The 7815-nt window shown below is 32.2% G+C and overlaps 1 long non-coding RNA gene across 1 annotated transcript; it reads left to right on the top strand.

Annotated features, from left to right (window-relative positions):
* Positions 1-5047: 5047 nt before the first annotated feature.
* Positions 5048-7240, top strand: LOC128034120 (uncharacterized). The gene is made up of 3 exons (XR_008190222.1): positions 5048-5185; positions 5267-6140; positions 6235-7240. It is a non-coding gene; the product is annotated as an uncharacterized LOC128034120 (long non-coding RNA).
* Positions 7241-7815: the final 575 nt, after the last annotated feature.

The raw sequence follows: 7815 nt of genomic DNA, 5'->3' as shown, positions 1-7815 counted from the left end.
TACCTTCATAGGATATCATTAATCTCTTTAGGATAAATCTTTTCTCCTAATATGATCTTATTTTATCTCATGGTAATCATTACATCTTTCTTAGTGAAATATCAATTACTATCAAATAGTTATTAAACCACTCGTCACAAAGACAAATAACTCGTGGCCACGTTTACTTTCCATCTATCATTTAATGTCAACCAGAAAATATCATTTACTCATGCCTTGGGCTATGAATTCCACTATTGTAAATGATATTACATATTACAGAAGTCATATATACCCAACACACCAACTTTTGATTCCTCTATTTGAACTTAGGCTTTTACTTACATCAAAGTATATGAGTCACCATACATAGCCCATCATCCACTAAAGATTAATGTATTGCACACTATGAACATTACAAATGAGTAAATCTACAAACGGATTAAGGATCTATTCTACTTGGGTCTTGTCCAATGTATTGTCAACCTAGTCAGTCACATATATGTCTCTATCTTCTAGGAGTCATTTGCTCCGATGCCCAAGACAAAGTATCTCCCTAATTGGACTTGATAGACAACATATTAGTCTTTTAATCGGTTTGTTCATTTCTGATTAGACTAAGGACATGTTTAGGTTCGTATACTAGTATAAGTTATCTTTCCATATTATGATCCGACCACGTAATACCACTTAGTATTAGTTAAATATTTGACAACTGGTGAGCAAATATTTGCTTCTATTTTGCTTTGCATGCAAAAACCATTGAGGACAATATACAAAGGTATTAATGTAATTCATGAATAATTTTATTAAACCAATCTACTCAAAAAAATACAAGTGTACATAAACAAAAATAATACATTTAAGGCACTAGATCCAACAGACTATTCAAGTGAACCACTATGCCTTAAATTCTTAATCCGAGTAGAAAATTTACTATTTAGACCACAAAACCAAGATCGGAGCCTCTCACTACAAAATTTGATCTTATCCAAAACATTACTTGATGCACACTCGATCCATCCAACAACAAGATGTATCAAGGAAAGAATATTCAAACATCTAAGAATTCTCAAATTTGAATCTCAAACTTGTATGATGCTAAACAGAGGTAGTAGCCACCAATTTTATCAGGCTATGGTCTAAGGTTGATGCTACAAGGTTGAACAATCGATGCCTAGAAACAACTCAATTCACCCATAATTTACAAAGGCTTGATTCAACCTCCCCATGAAAAAAGTATCGGTGCCCCTCTTTTTTTCCCAGGTAAAATTGAAACTAGACAACGAAACCTCACTAAGTAGACAATTAGAGATACACTTGTGAAAACTATCTAACTATTGAGTTGGGTACTTTGCACCACCATACTTGTCTTTAATCGACAACAAATTATTGAAATTCTCTATCCACACCCACAAGAAGTCATATGCTTGCGGAAAATTTCTCAGAAGGCTCCAACTCACAAAATTTTCGTGATTATTTTGGGAAATTGCAAAACCTAGTGAGGCACCACTTAGGATGATCGGGCTCTTCAATCAAAACACCAACATAATTATTCGAGTAACCAACAATGCAAGCATTGTTAGAGGAATTTAATAAGAAAGCCAACCCTCCGCTATAACCTACTCTATCCACACAGAAACAATTATCAAATTGAAGAGTAACTCTTAATTCTTCCATTTTTCCAAACGAACCAATGTTTCCATAAGAAATAAAAACTTGGGTTTATTAAAGAATACAAGGTCCTTTAAGGAAAAAACAACACCCAGGTAACCCGGGCCCTGACAGACGCAATTCATTAATCTTGGCGGGCCCCATTTATAAGGTCGATCAACAAATCAAGTGGGCAATTAATGACAACTGAAAGAGTCTGGTTCAACATAATACGGGGTTGCTTTTTCCACTCATCAATTTCCATAATCTCATATTCCCTTAACCCTAAGTGTCTCACCTCTATAGTAGTATCCTACAAAATAGTATGACATGAGCTCGAAGTGGATATTTGGCCCAACACAAATTGATCATGTTTTGCAGTAGTGGACTCAAGCCCAGCATCTTGTCGACTTGTACACTAATGGCCCAATCCATTACAAACTTGTTAGCGGTAGTTGAGTTACCCAATTAGAATTTTCTTGAAAAAGATATATATTGGTTTTTAATCCCTACACCTCGCATTGATTTTGAAATTTGAACAGCCCGAGAAAAGTGAAAAAAATTCTTATCTTTGAACTCCTTGGAATCACATCGCCACTGGTTTAACTAATTTTGTGAACTTCGCATGACCTTAGCCCAAATTTCTTTTAACCAACCGCGTACCAGCTCCTCCTCCGTCAGTTCCACAAGTTTTCGACAACTAGACTTGCTATGCCTGAGCTAACCATAAAGATAACAAACTAGAGGAATCCGTTCATAGATAAACGAGGCCTCAAAAAAAATACCCTTATTTCTGAAGCTTCTTCTGACACATCAACAGTTCCTTGACATCAAGCAAGATGCGAAGCCTCATATAACTATTCAAAAAATTCCTGGAACTACTCCTATCATAATTCGCAAATTTCCCAATAATATTTCTAAGATTCCTAGTGAGACTTTCTAAAGCAAACCATGGCAGTAGATTGTGGACTTAGACCTAATGAAGTATGTAGAAGAAAAGATGACAACTTTAGGATTCTCACCTCTATACAGTTGAAGAATTAACAATCAGTTATTAAACGACCACAACCCTTCGCAAAACCATTTTTTTATATCAACAATATGAAAAAAAATGAATCAAATAAAGGTTCCTATCACTAGTAACTTTTATACTTTCACCTTGCATTAAATGCTAGAGGGAAAGGAGTGTTCCCTCCATAGCTACAAAATTGATAACTTGCTCCCCGAGAAATTTCCTTACCAGACAAATGATAATCGGATCTTATTCTCCTAAATCTCATTTGGGATAACAATCCATTCCGCGTCCTCCTTCTCCAAAGAGAGAACCTGTAACACCTGCTCGATAGTTTAAATCAATCAACACACAATGTAATTAACCAAGCAATACTAAAAATTTACGGGCAATATTGACACATGCATTAAGGAAAGACAAAAACTTGCTCCCCAAAAAGAAGTTCAAAGGAAAGCAAGACAAACTCATTGGCTAGCTTTTGTAACGGAGCAAAATTAAGTATTGCAAAGAACTATTTATTAATAAATTTAAAAAACTAATTTAAATATAAAATCACAAATTAATGGGCTTACATCAGTTAAACAAGTAACATTCATGCCATTATAAATACCTAATTTGTTGTTCGTCACATGAGTCATGCCCATGAGTTGTCGCTTTTGAAATATTTATGTTTTCAATCTTGCTTTAATTATTTTTCCATTTAAAATTGTTTCAATCAATAAATAAGTAAATTACAACAATGATTCTTAAACTTTATTTTAAATTACGCTTCGATGACTAAACTTTTAAGTCTTACAAAATTGTTATTAATTTGTTGAAAATTGTTCTCCTAATTTCTTAATAGCTTAATTATTTGGAGAAAGAAAACCGACTTATCCATTTGTTTTTGTACCATTTCTTCATGCATAACAATATTTAGGATTTTATGAGTTTTTTGCTACATTTTATTGACTTTTTATATTTTTATTTTAAGATAAATTTTAATGAATTTTTAATTTTAAATTTAAGTTTAAGATAAAACCTGTTGAATAAGGTTTTTTATATATATTTTATCTTGAAAACATGTTAATTGATTTAGATTTTTTAAATGATAAATTACTTTGAAATTTGAATTATTTTCAAGTTTAAGGGTGTAAAAATCTTCAAATGTTTTAAATAAAAATAATTAAGTTTTATTTTTTGCACTTAATTGAGTATTTAAACCGTTAAAATGAATCAAAAGTTCTTTTGACATGTGTCACGTTATGTTGTGGCATATAGAGAAATGATAAAATTATTTTAATGAATAAAATTATTTAAAAATTATAAAATTCTTAAATTTGTAATAATATATAATACTACTATAAAAATTTTTAAAAATTAAGTTATTAAATTTTAAAATTTTAATAAAATTTTAAATTTTAAAATATTCTAAAACCAGTGATTTATTAGAAAAGCAAACTTGGTTTAGTTATTTATAGAAATGAACAAATTTAAATAAATATGTGACTCATATTTAATCCATCATAAATTATAGGGATAAATATAAAATATATACATTAATTTTGATTCAACATATAATTTAATACATGAACTTTGATTTTGTGTAATTATATACATTAAATTTTTATTTTGATTCAAATGTGTACATAAAAGTTTGGTTTTGTATTAATTTTACACATTTAAAGAAATGAACACATTGATTTATTTTTATGTTGAATAAGTATATTATTTATATATGTAATATGTGAATATAAAATTATTTTTATATCAATAATGGTATTAATTCTTTACAAAATTAAATTAAATTAAATTAAAATTTTATATATAAGATTATACCAAATTAAAATTTTTATATAACATCGCACATTACATGTTTAGTTTTAAATTTTAGCCCTAAATTATATTAAGCCAGTTTAAACTTAAGTGGATCTAACCCATAAACATCTCCTGTTTATACAGTGAAAACTAAAAGCATATTTGTGGATGGAAGACGCTTCCCTTAAGACGTTATTGCTTGAAAGTATGAAAAACACGTTTAGTACAATTTCCTTTTCTTCTGTTAGTCTTCACTATTTTACTAATATTTGTTGTGTAGGATAACTTTAAAAATGAAACAAACAAATTTACAAGCTTCTCGATGATGAGCTGTAAATTCCATCTACGTTTACGTCTAATCAAATGTTTATGATGTTTTAGTGAAAATTCAATTATTATTCATGATTTAAAAGATTTTTTGGGGCTAAATTAGCTAAAAATGCTAATTTTCATATTTATCAGAATAGATCGACTTTAAAAAGAATGTGAAAATGCGTCCTTTTTTCCCAACGGTCAAATTCTCCAACAACCATAAAAATAGCTAGTTTTATTTCTATATAAACCCAAATATTTTCCTATTTTTTTTAATTCATATCTATCAATTCATTTTAATTAAAATTCTCTTAAGTTCGCCTTGATTTAATTCTATATTTTGAGTTTTATTTGTTTTAATTGAATTTTGTAATCGAAAATACTCTTCTTCGTTTGGGTGACAATCACATTTCCGCGGTTCAATTGCAAATGGTAAGAACATATTTCTATTTTTTATAATTTTATTTAGGTTTATTATCAAGTTGCTAAAAAGATTTTTTTTTTTATAATCAGGCCGAAGATCGAATTTTGGAGACATGTATAAACAAACTATCTTTGACGTCATCACTTATGATTAAACCCTATTTGAAAGATGCAAGATTCTTACACGTGTGTCGCATGCTTGGGGGTGTAAATTGGACCCCAAACTTATCAACACGTTGGTCGAAATATGGAGACCCGAGGCACACACATTTCATCTTCCATGTTGTGAGTGTACAATCACACTCAAGGACATTCATTTGCCACTCGGTTTATCGGTGGATGGGCTAGCCGTTACGGGATCAGTGGTCATTGGCGATTGGAGTGGCATTTGCGAGCAACTATTAGGCAAGGTGTTAGACAAGTTTTTCGGTAGGCAGATAAAAATGAAATGGTTGCAAGAAAATTTTCAATATCTCTACAAAAGTTGGAGTCCCATTGAAAGAGAACAACATTCCCGAGCATACATCTTGAGATTAATCGAAGGTGTTCTGATTCCCAATAAATCTCGAACTCTTATACATTTAAGGTGGCTGCTAGAACTCATCGACTTGAAAGAAGCATGTCAACTTAGTTGGGGATCAATTGTGTTAGAGATATTGTAGTGAAAGATGTGTCGGGTGATACAACCACAAAAAAATTCAAATTGTTGGTTGCGAACTCCTTCAGCAGTCATAGGCATAGTTTTGACTACCATTTTTACATCATCAAGCCGACTACCCTTATACTTTCTCACTCATAACAAGGAAAAATTAATTCGATAATATAGTTATCATAATATTATTTTATTATTATATTCAAAAAAACATATTATTTGAATAGGTGGAACCATAGAGCAAGTTATGTGGGACTACCCGAGGAGCTCGAAGATATTCAGCTATTGTTAGATCAACAATCGGAAGCGAAGGTTAGTTTTTTAAAATTATTAATTATATAATATTTATGTAAGGATTTCAAAATTAATATTAAGTAGACAATAAACTTTATATTTCGTACTATAGTTTGAATGAACGTCATACTCCGATCCAAGAATTCAACAATGCATCTCGTTCGAATTCTTAGTCAATCCCAATATCTAGCACGTGAAGGTGTCATTAATAGTTTATGCCACGATGGAGATGCACGAATTCAATTGAGTGATGCAGCAGTTCAAGTTTATGCAAACTATTCTGCCGCCACTCCAAAACATCGAAGCACTGCACAATGGTCGACTTGCAGTGGAGAACAGATGAAGATTGGCCTAAATTCCACAATGAACGTATCAATATTTGGGAGCATAGGTACGATTTCATACTTATTCGCGAGCCAATTATCACTCGGGAATTGACCACCACTCTAAAGTACATGTCATGGTTTACACACCACGACAAGCCATATCTACTGCCAAAGGAGGAAAGGGGTAGGCAAAGTCGCACGAGGAAGTGTAGAGATGGGATCATCATCAACTCCAACCCAACAAGAGGCACAAATAGTTGCACTACATCCCGGTCAATATGGCTTGACTTATTCTAGTACTTTCACTAACCCCATATTTTTTACACAAGCACCACACTATACACCACCATACCCTACTTCAAAACCTTCGACAAGTATGTTTTCTGCACCACCTTCGTCTCCAGTATATTATACCCAATGTCGATGACAACACCAATGTATTCGCCACCTCTGACAATTCTACCATATTATCCTCAACCAATGTATATGACACCATACGTTTATACGCCAATAATGTCAGAAACACCCCCGACATCATTCTTTTACCAAGGCGACTCATCTTCGCAACCACATGTTCGTAGAATGGAGGACACACTATGGCAACCTAGGACGACACCACACTCAACCATAGAGGAAGGAGATCAACATTAACATGATGGTCGATGTGAAAATGAAGACGAAGAAGAGGATTCGTAACCTCAACTCGTACGAAGAAGAAATCTGTCTCACAACCAACATCCATCGGGCTATGGCACACATTTGGCCCGACGATGCCGATGATTTTTTTCCAATCTTTTCATGTAAATCATATTTGTTAAGCTAATATCTATTTGATAAAATTTAATTGGTATTAAAAATGTAATGTTTTTAAATAAATATTATTTTTGAATCAAAATTGATAAATTTTAAGTGACAATTTGTTTGAAATAGTTGGAAGAGATAAGCTTTTAAATCTATCTTCCAAGCACTGAGAAAATTGTCTATAAAAATGAATAAAATATTAAATTGTCTATAAAAATTAACAAATTGTTTATAAAAAATAAATAAATTTGTTAACGAGGTACTGTCCCCAAAGTATCTTCTAAGTGTGGACATGTTGGCCTAGCATGCCTCAGTACCTACAATAACTAAATAACTTCGGTTGGTCTATCCTCTTCCGAATATCCATATTTTCACACATTATACACGTGTTCTAGTTTGTAAACTTCGTCCTCAAAGCTCATGCAATCCAGACGTACGAGGCACATATAGCAATTGTGTGTGCGTATGGATAATGAAGTACGTCAAATCTCCCATAGTCGTAGGTTCATCGTCTTAGGTTTACATGGTATGCTCCCCCAAAAATACCTTGGTCGAGTCTGTCGAAC

This window comes from Gossypium raimondii, chromosome 10, assembly GCF_025698545.1.
Source record: "Gossypium raimondii isolate GPD5lz chromosome 10, ASM2569854v1, whole genome shotgun sequence".
Classification (NCBI taxonomy): Eukaryota; Viridiplantae; Streptophyta; class Magnoliopsida; order Malvales; family Malvaceae; genus Gossypium; species Gossypium raimondii.
This window is presented reverse-complemented; position numbering and strand designations above follow the sequence as displayed.